This window comes from Octopus bimaculoides, chromosome Z (genome assembly GCF_046866305.1).
Source record: "Octopus bimaculoides isolate indiv1 chromosome Z, ASM4686630v1, whole genome shotgun sequence".
Lineage (NCBI taxonomy): Eukaryota > Metazoa > Mollusca > Cephalopoda > Octopoda > Octopodidae > Octopus > Octopus bimaculoides.
In genome coordinates this window covers 53,325,015-53,338,217 of record NC_142944.1, presented here as the reverse complement: position 1 = coordinate 53,338,217, position 13,203 = coordinate 53,325,015, and the positions used below count along the sequence as shown (strand labels likewise).

Here is a 13,203-nt window from a genome sequence, read left to right as displayed (position 1 = left end):
TCTTCATTGTTGATTGTACACGAGTTATTTATTTGGTATCTCTTGTTCTTGCTTTGCCTCTGAGAAGTAAAAACCAGTCTTTCGAAACAGGTTTATTTCTACTTATTAATATACATGTTTGTGTGTGTGTGTGTGTTTGTACGTATATATATATATATATATATATATATATATATATATATATGCATAACCTCAGTGAACTCAGCCATCCTTTCATTGTTTTCATAAGCCTTGGAGAGCGAGAGAGAGGTGAGCAGGAGGGAGAGAAAGAGACAGACGAGTGGAGAGAGAAGGAAAGAGTGAGAGAGAGGGAGAGCAAGAGAGAGAGCTTCAGCGGGTGAGAGAGAAGGAGAGAGGGAGAGAGGCCTCTATTATTATTATTCCATGCCTTTTTTCAACAATGATAACTTTAGTTATTGTCATATATTCAATTTCACACGAGATAGATATTCAAATACATTCTCTATTGTAACTGTTATTTCCGCATTACAGTCCGAGCCTCACATCCTTCTAACGTAGATTTAACACCACTAAATCATCTCTGACCAGATAAATAAAACCTATGTGTAGTCCACAGTTGAAAGAAATGTTGTTGTTGTTGTTATCATCATCACCTTCATCATCATCATCATCATCATCATCATCATCATCATCATCATCATCATCATTATCATTATTATTATTAATACTATTATTATTATTATTATTATTATTATTATTATTATTATTATTATTATTATTATTATTATTATCATTATTATGATTAAGGCGGTGACCTGGCAGAATCGTTAGCACGCCGGACGAAATGCTAAGCGGCATTTCGCCCGTCTTTACGTTCTGAGTTCAAATCCTGCCGAGGTCGACTTTACTTTTCATCCTCTTGGGGTCGATAAAATAGGTACCAGTTGAGTACTGGGGTCAATGTAATCGACTTATTCCATCCCTTGAAATTGCTGACTTTGGGTCAAAATTTGAAACCAATATTATGTTCCATTCCAATTTGCTTGTTTGTGGTTATGTTAATTAATTTTTTTTCAAGACTAATTATATTAAAGGTACAATACATATTTCAGTTTGGCATTTATTTTAATGATCTTTATATTCATCTTTATACCTGGTGTAAAGTGAAAGAGCTCTGAGAGAGAGAGAGAGAGAGAGAGAGAGAGAGAGAGAGAGAGGAAAGAGAAAGAGAGAGAGGCAGATGTTATGTATAAAGACAGACAGACAGACAGAAAGACAGATAGACAGACAGATAGATAGATAGATAGATAGATAGGTAGGTAGGTAGGTAGGTAGGTAGGTAGGTAGAAAAATAGATAGGTAGGTAGGTAGGTAGGTAGGTAGGTAGACAGTCAGACAGACTGACAGGTAGGTAGATAGACAGACAGACAGACAGACAGACAGACAGATAGATAGATAGATAGATAGATAGATAGATAGATAGATTGATAGATAGATCATTTCTGAGATTCTTATACTATTAACAGTTTTATAAATATTGCGTATTTTTTCATGTTGGGTTTTAATTATTGCAGTGTGATCGATACAACACCTGTATATTATAGCGTAATATATTTGACGTGTTCTTTATGCAACCAGGGTGGATTTAAAAACCAATTGAGTTTCAATTTAGCCTGTCTTTTACCATTCTTATTCACGGCAAAGAAGCATTTGTTCACGAAACATAAATTAAATCTTTTGACACTTAAAAAAACAGATTTACCAAAAAATATAAAACAGTGTGTGCGCGGGCTCTTGTAAATGGTCACGCAAAGTGCTAGAAATAACAGCCAGATCTTCCTCTGTCTATCTGTCTGTCTGTCTCTCTCTCTCTCTCTCTCTCTCTCTCTCTCTCTCTCTCTCTCTCTCTCTCTCTCTCACTCTCTTTCTCTCTCTCTCTCTTTCTCTCTCTCTCTCTTACGTGTTAGAGAGGAATTATTGGGTAATATTATGTACCGAAAATTATTCTAGAGGAAAATTATTTTAGAGGTACGGTCATGGTTAGAGTAGATTTTGTTGTTTGGCGGTAAGGATGGTAGCCTAGCAGAATTGAAGAATTGAAGGAGCGTTATACAAAATATCTTTCAGTATTCACGCCATCTCTACACTTTCTTAGCTCAAAACCAGTTGAACATTGCATCACACTATTTTACAATCGATAAATCAAAGCATCTGTCGTGTATTTGTGCTAATTTGATCGACTAACCTCCAATCTAAAATTTCAGGCCATTCGTCTCTTGTTGCTGTTGTTACATTATAGGGTATAAAGAGGTGATCTGGCAGACTGGCTAGTACGCCGGACAAAACGCTTAGCGGCATTTCGTCAGTCTTTACGTTCTGAGTTCAAATTCCGCCGAGGTCGACTTTGCCTTTCATCCTTTCGGAGTCGATAAATTAAGTACCAGTTACGCACTTGGGTCGATGTAATCGACTATACCCCTTCCTCAAATTTCGGGCCTTGTGCCTAGAGTAGAAAAGATTATTATTATTGTTGTTTTTGTTGTCGTTTTTGTTACTATTATAGGGAAGGGTATAAGGAGGTGAGTTGGCAGAATCGATAGCACGCTGCACAACATGTTTATCGGTATTTTGTCCGTCTCTACCTTTCTGAGTTCAAATTCCACTGAGGTCAACTTTGCCTTTCATACATTCTGGGTAAATGAAACAAGTACCAGTTGAACACTCGCGTCGATGCAATCGACTTGGCACGTCCCTCCTCAAAATTAAACGCCTTGTACCTTTAACAGAAAAAAATTACTATTGTAGGTTGTGGATTATGTTGGATTAGCAGAATGAAGAATGTTACTATTTGTTCCAGCTTTTTGCTTTTAGCGTAAAATTCTCTTCGAGGTCATCTCCATCCTTCATCCGGGATATTCCTTCCTCTAAATTTCTGGCTTTAAACCCGTATTCGAAATTACAATTTTAAGACGTTGCATCGGCAAAGTCGTAAGATGTTCTGAACTATCCCTTGCGGTATTTAGCTGCTTTACTCTATGTTCCGAGTTCAAATCCTGCTGAGGGTATCTTAAACTTTTATGCTCTCAGGGTCCGAAAAACTAAGTGTTGGGCCGATGTATTCAACGAAACTCCTACCCCAAATTTCAAATCTTTTGCCTTTATTACAAGCAATTATCATTTTTTTTTTCGTAAATTGATATAACACCATGTCTTTTGGTTTTTTATACAATCTTTTGTCGACTTCCTCTGAAATTTGTTTGTTTTGCTTTCATTTTCTCCACTGTATATTGTATATAATGCATGTAATTGTCGCCGTACAAACGGTAATAATTATTTATATACGCTTGTGTATTATGGTACATTATGGTGAATATCTACACACATAAGTGTTCGTCTGTATGTGTGTAGTGGGGAATGGTGGTAAAACTCTCTTTCCTCTCTGTCTATCCCAAGACATCCATGCATGTATGTACGTTTGTGCTCGTCTTATGTATTCACAAATGGTTTATATATACGTCTGCATGGCTCTATGTTTGTAGGCATCAGTCAATGAACAAATCCAATCAACAAACCAACTAAACAGTAAACGCCATCCAGAAACCTATCCCTCCATTTCGTTTTCTCTTTGTCTGTCTCTTTCTCCCTCTTTTCTCTGTCTCCCTCTCCCCTTCCCCACCGCTCTTTGTCTATTATGTTACATTATATTATATATATCATATCATATCATATCACATTATATTATATTACATATATCTTATACTTCCTGTATCTCTCCATTCGATTAACTGGGCCTGAATGTGCTAAATTTCTGTAAGAAGCCTGCGAAGTCGCATGGAGCCGAATCAAATTGTTTTAAATAATAATTAATACATGTGACTCCAACTAAATGTGTTGAGTGTCCTTTCCTGTTATTAGCCCACTCACTCGTATACATACATACATACATACATACATACATACATACATACATACATGCATACATGCATACATGCAGATAGACAGACAGATAGATAGATAGATAGATAGATAGATAGATAGATAGATAGATAGATAGATAGATAGATAGATAGATAGACAGACAGACAGATAGATAGATAGATGAATATTGTTTCATCTAACATCTGTTTCTGTCAGTTGATTGCGGTCATGTTGGAGCACTGCTTTGTAGGGTCTTAACCGAGCAATTCGATCTCAGTACTTCATTTTAAAGCCTGCTACATATTCCATCGTTCTCCTTAGCTGAACTACGACGTTACGAAGACGTAAACAAACCAACCCCAGTTGTTAGGCAGAGGTGGTGGGGTGACAAGCACTAGCAGAAAGACCCACATCAGACGCACGCACGCATACACGCACACATGCATGCATACAGATGTATATATATGTATGTGTGTATGTATACATGTACATACATACATGTATACATACATACATGCATACATGTATACATACATACATACATACATACATACATACATGTATGTATGTATGTATATGTGTGAGTGCTTGTGTATGCGACTGACCAGCATGCCGAGTAAAATGCTTAGCGGCATTTCGTTCGTCTTCCCGTCCTGAGTTCAAATACTGCCAAGGTCAAATTTGTCTTTCATCTTTTTCGGGCTTCCATAAAATTGTACGTATAGTCAGCGCTGAATTAACCCTTAAGCAAAATAAGCACATGCTTAGGGCAATAATGGAAGAAGCGGGTACAACAGAAATGGTAAATGGCTTACGGCACAAACGAAATCACTTTAAACTTGCTGAAATAATATTCGGGATGCCTTTATCTCTACTAAGTATAGATGCAGATGTGTTACCTAAGATTAATTTTGAGGATTTGATCAAAGACTTTATAATTCAAAAAAAGTAGGAGAAAACTTTTCAAATATAAATTCAGTGGAAATATACAAAAATAAACATTATTTTCCCTCTTACTGTTTTGTTTCATTTTGAAAAATAAAAATTTATTTCATGGTACATTATTGTTTATATTTTGAATTACATAATCTTTGGGGGGGGGGGCACCAAAATCTTTTAAGTGCTTAGGGCCTCGATGGGTCTCAATCCAGCCTTACCTGTAGTAAAATTACCATCACCACCACCACCGCCACAACAACAACTACTACTACTACTACTACTACTTACGTACTGATTACGTTCTCTTTATGTAGTTACATATAGAAAAATACAAATACACACATAGACGCAGACACACTCACATGTTACCTGTGTATTTGTCTGTCTATGTCCTTATATCTCCCCCCCCCCACATACACACAAGTACACATGTAATCTCTCTCTATCTCTCTCTCCCTCTTTCTCTCTTTCTCACTTGCTCTATATCCATCTTGTATGCCAATTCACTAATTGACTCACCTTCAAAAGGAACACACCTACCATGTTTCGTAATACTTACGATTACAAAGCATCACGGCATGGTGTCAGTTGTCGTTCAGGGTCTTCTAATCATATCTTCTATTATAATTCCATTTACATCTCAGATGTTTTATAGGAATATAAATCGAGCAAAGTACTTGACTATTACTTTATTTTATCGCCCACACGGAAGGATGAAAGGCAAAGTTGACCTCGGCGGGATTTGAACTCTGAAAGTAAAAAGCCGTGACTAAATACCACAAGGCATTTTGTCTGCCGAACCACCGCCTGTGGGCGTTAGTGTAGTTTTCGGTGGTGGTTCTGCTTTTGTTTTCTTACGTTTTATTCTTATACATACATGTGCATAAATGTACGCCTATATATGTATTTATATGTATGCATGGTTAAATATATACGTGTATATATATATACATATATATATATGCGTATATATTTCAACACACATGAAAAACACACGCATACACAAACACACACACAAACACAAACACACACAAACACAAACACACACACAAACACAGACACACACACGCACACAATCAAACACACACACACACAAACACACACAAACGCACACACACACAAACGCACACACACACACAAATACATTCAAACACACACACACACACACACACACACACACATAAATGGGCAAAGTTTCAGTCAGTGAATGATTTAGGGGGTCATATAAAGTACGGATGCAAAGAGTAGTAAGAGTTGTATAGAGTGGACCAAAATGAAGGGACTTTGATTAATAGTAAGTTAGTTTAGGGGATCAAAAGGCAATGAAACAATATCAGAAGAGACTTAGCGGAGAAATAGCATGATTGTAAACCAGTAATTATAGTGGGTTGGTGAGTCAGACTTTGTCAATTAGTTGCATCGCTATTTTTGTTCAGTAGTTTGTCAGAGTGCAACTATTGTAACATCTTGGATATTTGAGCGAAATACCAATGTGGGTCCTCACGCCATACGTGAATTTGCAGAGGGAAAGTAATTGAGAGGTGAGAGCCAGGTTACTAGGAACATGCTATTAGAATGTTGCAGGAAAGTATAGGATGACATTTATTCGAACCGGGCCAACTGGTAGGATATCAAAGGACAGAAGAAGAATGAGAGAGATGGTTGGATAATATCCGTGGTCTTGGCTGGTCACATTTGGTAATCCAGTCAGAAAGTGTAATGACTGTTATTCCTATGGAGGAGTTGGCTGAGGATCCTGTCACCAACGAAAAGCGAGCTGAGGATCCTGTCACCAAAGAAAAGCGAGCAGAAAAGAGGATTTTATACTTGAAGAGCGAACGAAAATGATCTTTATACTTGAAGATGAAATGTAGTCTTTCAGTTTTATATACTTTATACAGTTGCTATCACTAAGGATCAGAGATTTTGAAACCTCATATTTGTTGTGATTGTGACAGGTCTGTTGTTCATGACTAGAATGGGTGTTGTACAGGACTCTTTCCTTGATTTCTGCAGCGATCGTATCAATTTCCTTGAGAATGAACCTGCGAGGTCAACACAGACGGAAATTACACAGATCATATAATGACTTCTTTGTTTATTTTAATGCAAGCAAAGAATACATAGTCTTTATTACATCTTGAGTCTTCATATGCTGAAAGCTTACACACGCACACATATGCAAGCACACGTACTCTCACTCACAAGCAAACTTGCTTACGCGTATGTACATATGAATGCATGTAGCTGTATATATATGCATATGATTGTATGTGGACATGTATGTTTGTATGCATAGTTGCACGCATGTATGTTTATACGTATGCATGTTTGTATATGTATGTACTTGTACCACTGAATAAAGTACGTCTCCCACCAACGAAAACTAATTCTTATCTATGAAAATGAAGTTAACATTCAAGGATCTAAATATATATTCATTTTAATACGTATTTCTTGGCTTTTATATTCTTCATTATGTTGCGTACGTTCATTACGTTGTGAATTAATAGATATGTTTTTACAAGAGTTTATTGAGCACTCCCATAAACTGCTCCTCGAACACACGTCTTAAAATACCTCTCTCTCCCTCTTTCTAGCTCTCTTCCCCCTCTCACTCTCTCTCTCTCTCTCTCTCTCTCTCTCTTTGTATCTATCTATCTATCTATCTATCTATCTATCTATCTATCTATCTATATATATATATATATATATATATATATATATATATATATGTGTGTGTGTGTATATATTCACGTACAAGCAAATATTATATATATGTAGCAACACAGGCTAGACCTATCATGGTTAATTGCACCCTTTTTCGTACGTTTTATTCACATAAAGTAATTACTATTTACATATTGTAAATTCTATAATTAATGCTTATCATCAAATCGTCAGAGACGTATGTGTCTTATGTGTAACAATATTGGATTGAAAAGATACTGGCGCAGTTCATCACCATTGAGAACACCCACGCAATTACATACAGATATACATACACACACGCACACGTACACGCACACATATAATCATCAAGTTAGAAGGTATGGGAGGTAAATCTATATTTACTTAAACATGTGACATCCATAGTCTTACGGCCGTTTCACAAACATCTTCATTTATTATTAATTTCAGTATGTTAGATATTATGCGTACATGTTTACTTTAATATGTATTATAAAATACAGTTGTATAATACTGGGCGTATATATTTATATAAACATATATGAATACTTTCTTGCATACTGAAATTAATAATAAATGAAGAAGTTTGCAAAACAGCCATAAGCCTATGGATGTCACATAGTTAAAAATAATTTCACTTCTATACTCCTGGTTTAATGGTCTTACACACAGTTGATAAAATATCTTCATCGATCAGATCATCTGAACTTCCAGTCACATGGCCACTCTGGGTTACACTTCTTTGTAGTTAATTGCTATGTGAACTGATAGCCGAATCCGTTAGATGAGCTTTTTGGTGAGAGTCACTTGATTCTCTGAATCTATATCTTGTACTATTCATATGTGTGAGCGCACGCGCGTGTTTCTGTGTATAAGAAATTATAGAAGTTACATAGGCGTAGATATGGCAGTGTAATAAGAAGTTTGCTTCCTAACTACATGGTTCCAGGTTCAGTCCCACTGCATGGTACCTCGGGCAAGTGTGTTCTACTATAAACATGGGCTGACTAAAGCCTTTTGAGTGGATTTCGTAGACGGAAACCTGAAGAAGCCTGTCGTATGTATATATATGTGTGTGGTATGTGCGTGTGTTTGTTTGTCCGCCTCTCCACCGCTTGACAACCGGTGTTGGTGTGGTTATGTCCCCGTAACGTAACGGTTCAGCAAAAATATCGATAGAATAAGTACCAGGCTTTAAAAAAAAGTACTGGGGTTGATACATTCGTCTATAAATTCTTCAAGGCGTTGCCCCAGCATAGCCGCAGTCTAATTACTGAAACAAGTAAAAGATGAAAGATAGAGGAAACATTTTCAAGGTCTTTTAATCTGCTAGGAATAAGAGCTAAACTCTCTGAAGTTTCCCATGTGGTTCTGTGATAGAAAGTATCAACAACAACAACAACAACAACAACAACACCAACGGCAACAAAGCAATAACATCAAGTAATCGTAAATGTTCTCATCTCTCCTTCTGAACTCTTTTGTTCTTTGTGTCAATAATCAAAACAAATACTCTGCGATGCTCAAGTTACTTGCCTGGTAAATCTGTGAGAGTTGCTATTCCAAGTTTCTCGTTCCCACTCTTCAGGAAACAGTTACCACTTATAGCAACTATGTAACTATATAACGTTTCATATCAATGTCCCCCCTCACTACACACATATACATATCTATCTATCTATCTATCTATCTATCTATCTATCTATCTATCTATCTATCTATCTATCTATCTATCTATCAATCTATCTATCTATCTATCTATCTATCTATCTATCTATCTATCTATCTATCTTTTTTATATATATATATATATATATATATATATATATATATATATATATATATATATATATATATATATATATATTCTTTTATTCTTTTACTTCTTTCAGTCATTTGACTGCGACGATGCTGGGGCACTACCTTTAGTCGAGCAAATCTATCCGAGGACTTATTCTCTGGAAGTCTAGTACTTATTCTATCAGGCTCTTTTTGCCGAACCGCTAAGTTACGGGGACGTAAACACACCAACATCGGTTGTCAAGCGATGTTGGGGACGCACACTCACACACACACACACACACATACATATATATATATATATATATATATATATATATATATATATATATATATAAGTTGTTATCAATCAAGCGCACCAGTATCTTTCGTTATACATAAATACTGGTATATATATATATATATATATATATAAATAAAATTACCAGCATATATATATATATATATATATATATATATATATATATATATATATATATATATATATATATATACGGTGGTGCTCCAGCATGGCCACAGCCGCATGACTGAAACTAGTAAAATAGTAAAAGAAAAAGTATAGATTATAGCTGGTGACGATGGTCTTGTCAACATTGGTAGCAGGGGTGGTGAGGTGGCAGATAAGGCAGATGGGAAAGACTCGTAAATGACTTTCCCTCTTTTATTTATTCATTGTTGCTATTTTGTTGTTGTTTTTTTTTGTGCTGTAGCCATGGCTCTGAAGATGGGAAAGGAATGAAATGGAAAGGCGAAGATAGACGCTGTGAAATCTCAGGGAAGTAAGTTTACAAGCGAGATGGGTGAAGGGAACTAACGATAAGATTTCGGATGTTTGCTCAACTTCAAGTAATGGCGGTAAAAGTAAAAGATAAATTTGTTTAAAATAATAATAACGATGATGAAGGTGATGATGATGATCATCATCATCGTCCGTATCACCATGACGATGATGATAATGATGATGAAGGTGATGATATTGGTGATGGTGACGATGATGACGAAGATGAAGGTGATGATAATGTTGATGGTGTTGTTGTTGTTGATGATGATGATGATAGTAATAATAATAATAATAATAATAATAATAATAATAATAATAATAATAATAATAACAACAACAACAACAACAGTAGTAGCAGCAAAAAATAAATGAATGAGAGTCAAAATAAATAGATAAATAGAAGGGATACAATCTCTCCCTGAGAATTTAAAAGAAAAAGATTAGGGAAAGACAGAAAATAAATAAATAAATAAATAAATAAAGGTGGTTGAAGAAAGACTTGGAGAAATAAAGAGGAGGACGAAGGTGAAGTGGTGGTGGTGGTGGTGATGGTGGTGGTGGTGGTGATGGAGGTGGTGTTGATATTAGAATGAGAACAAGCAGGAGAGGAAGAAGAAGAAAAAGAAATTTAGGGGACATTCAAAGCTGAGTTGTAAGCAGTCGATGTTATATGATTAAAGACGGGGAGGGCTAGGGAGGAGGGGGGAAACCGTTAAATATGATGGGTTAAGAAAAATAACAAAAACAAAGTCGTACATACGAATACACATATATATATCCATACACACATATATACATATACATACATATATACATACATATATACATACATATATATGTATATATTTATGTATTTATGTATGTATGTACATATGATTGTTTTTAAATTATTTATTTTAATTAAAATCTAATTAAAATGTTTGGAACAGAATCTTAGGAAACGTTTCTAAAAACAACAACAATAAAAAAAATCTTTAAATAAATCATAGTAATTGAAATTTACAAAAAACAAATGCTAAAAAAAATATTGAGAAAATCGCTGTTTTAGGTAACTTGGATGAAAAAAAAAAGTTTTTTTAAACCAAACAGTACAAAAAAAGCAAAAAAAAGCAGAAAGAAAGTAAGAAACAAGTAAATCAATAATAGCATCATCGACAACAACAGCAACAACAACCTGGAAAATTATAACTGATTCGAGATGTTGATTGGTTAAAAAGAAACTGACGACAAAAAAAAAGGGGGGGTACCCGTTGATTGAGTTTTGTGGTGAGGGTTAGATCGAGGATGATGATGATGATGATGAGGGTAATGGTCGTGGTGATGAAGATGATGGAGATGATGATGGTGATGGTGGTGGTGGTGGTGGTGGTGGTGGTGGTGGTGGTGATGACGATGATGACGACATCATGATGCTGATGTGGTGGTGGTAACGAAGATGATGACGATGATGATAATTGGGAAGATGATGTGGAGGAGGTGGAGGGAGAAGAGGAGGCTGGTAGTATTGTGGGTGACGATGATGATGATGATGATGGTAGAGGTGGGTGTGGTGATGGTGATGACGATGATGATGGTTGTGATGGTGGTGGTGGTGGTGGTTATTATAGTAATCAGTAGAAACTGTTGCTGCATTTGTTTTGTTTGTTTACTTCGTTTTATTATTATTTTTTTATTTATGTTTTGTTTTTTTCCTCCTGCAATTCCTGCAGCTGCGTTTGTAGTTATTGTTGCAGACACTGGTTTCGTTATTGCTGTTGTTGTTGTTGTTGACTCCAGAATAATTGATTCTTAATTATTTCTGTATTTCTTTTCCTGCAAATTATTTTTTCTTTCTTCTTTTCCTTAAAAAAAAGTAAACATTTATTCTTTGCATTTTATTTATTTATTTATTATTTTTTCTTTTTTTTTTTTGGGTCACACTATTCTTGCATTAGTGCAGCAGTGGCTGTTATTGTAGGCATTACCGTTATTACTCCTGCTGCTGCTGCTGCTGCTGCTGCTACTGATAATAGTTAGATTAACAAAATTGCATTTTGGCTTTTATCTTCATTTATACTTTATTTAAGATTGTTGTTGTTGTTAATATCATTATTATTATTATTATTATTATTATTATTATTATTATTATTATTATTAATTGCTTTTGTGGTTTACCAGTAAGGTTTGTTATTGCCATGTTGCCCTTGTTTGTGTGGTCGTTGTTTTTTAAATTATTTCTTATCCAATTGGCTAAATTCAATTTTAATTATTTTCTTACTGTCGTAATCCATCCAACTTTTTTTGCAAAACTTCTAATGAAATGCAAACACATACAAAGACACACACTTATACACATTTTATAAGCACGTTTGTATTTATCTATTTATCTATCTATCTATATTTCTCAATCTATATGCATACACACACACACATATATATATATAACCGTGTCTTTCAGACTGTTTGTGTTCAATTTTTTTGTTTATGCTTTTTTTTCTATTACATATATAACTTATATTTTAGTAAGTATTTGTAACTGTTATAATTAAAGCAATGTTCTCGTTGCTTCCGTAACAACAACAATAGGGGAAAATATCTTAGATTGTCGGCAAAAATGCCTTGAGCCATTTCATAAGAGATCTTCAGTTAGATTTAGAATCCAAGCCCTTCCACGGCCAGGTTTGCCTTTCACCCTTTTCAAGATAATAAAATAATATTCCAGTGAGATATTGGGGTTGATTTAATCGACTAAAACTTACTCCGAGATTTCTAGCGCTGTGCCTAAGTTGTAAAGACGTTTATATACCTATAGACACATAAGGCCTGAAATCATTGCTTAACTGCTACTTATTTTATCGATTCTGAAAGGCAAAAGGCAAAGTGGACCTCGGCGGAATTTGAACTCAGAACGTAAAGATAGATGCAATGCCGCTAAGCATTTTGTCCGTCGCTCTGAAGCTTCTGCCAGTTCACTGCCTTGTCGAGACATTTAATTCCGACAATATAACGATATTCGTAATGCTGTCGTGGTTATTGTTGTTTAAGAGGACGTTGTCTTTGTCGTGTTTGTTGTCGAAGCGGTTGATTGTGGTTTTTCAAACATTGCCGAAAACTGTTTTGTCATCGTTCCCCTC

General features: G+C 35.3%; 1 protein-coding gene across 4 annotated transcripts in view; it reads left to right on the top strand.

Annotated features, from left to right (window-relative positions):
• The window catches only part of LOC106873115 (uncharacterized), a 148,500-nt gene that overhangs the window by 38,410 nt on the left and 96,887 nt on the right, over positions 1-13,203 (top strand). The gene's annotated exons all lie outside the window — the stretch shown is intronic.